This window comes from Myotis lucifugus, unplaced genomic scaffold, assembly GCF_000147115.1.
Source record: "Myotis lucifugus unplaced genomic scaffold, Myoluc2.0 scaffold_723, whole genome shotgun sequence".
NCBI lineage: Eukaryota > Metazoa > Chordata > Mammalia > Chiroptera > Vespertilionidae > Myotis > Myotis lucifugus.
The window spans coordinates 79,267-79,882 of record NW_005871771.1 but is presented as its reverse complement, the minus strand read 5'-3'; positions in this window follow the sequence as shown (position 1 = coordinate 79,882).

Genomic DNA, 616 nt, shown 5'->3' with positions numbered 1-616 from the left:
ATGGCAGCCCCCATGTGGCCACAAGATGGCCACCACAAGATGGCCAGCAGGGGAAGGCAGTTGTGGGTGATCAAGCCAGCAGGGAAGGGCAGTTGGGAGGGACCAGGCCTGAAAGGGAGGGCAGTTGGGGGGAACCAGGTCTGCAGGGGAGGACAGTTGGGAGGGACAAGGCCTGCAGGGGTGGGCAGTTAGGGGCGACCAGGCCTGCAGGGGAAGGCAGTTAGGGGCAATCAGGTCAGCAGGGGAGGGCAGTTAGGAGCAACCAGGTCTGCAGGGGAGGGCAGTTAGGGGCAACCAGGCCAGCAAGGGAGGGCAGTTAGGGGCAACCAGGCCAGCAAGGGAGGGCAGTTAGGGGCAACCGGGCCTACAAGGGAAGGCAGTTTGGGGGGAACAAGGCCTGCAGGGGAGTGCAGTTGGGAGGGATAAGGCCTGCAGAGGAGGGCAGTTGGGGGGAGGACCAGGCCTGCAGAGGAGGGAAGTTAGGGGGAACCAGGCCTGCAGGAGAGGGCAGTTGGAGGGGGGGGGTGACCAGGCTTGCAGGGGAGGGCAGTTAGGGGTGACCAGGCCTGCAGGGGTAGGCAGTTGGGGGTGACCAGGCCTGCATGGAAGGGCAGTT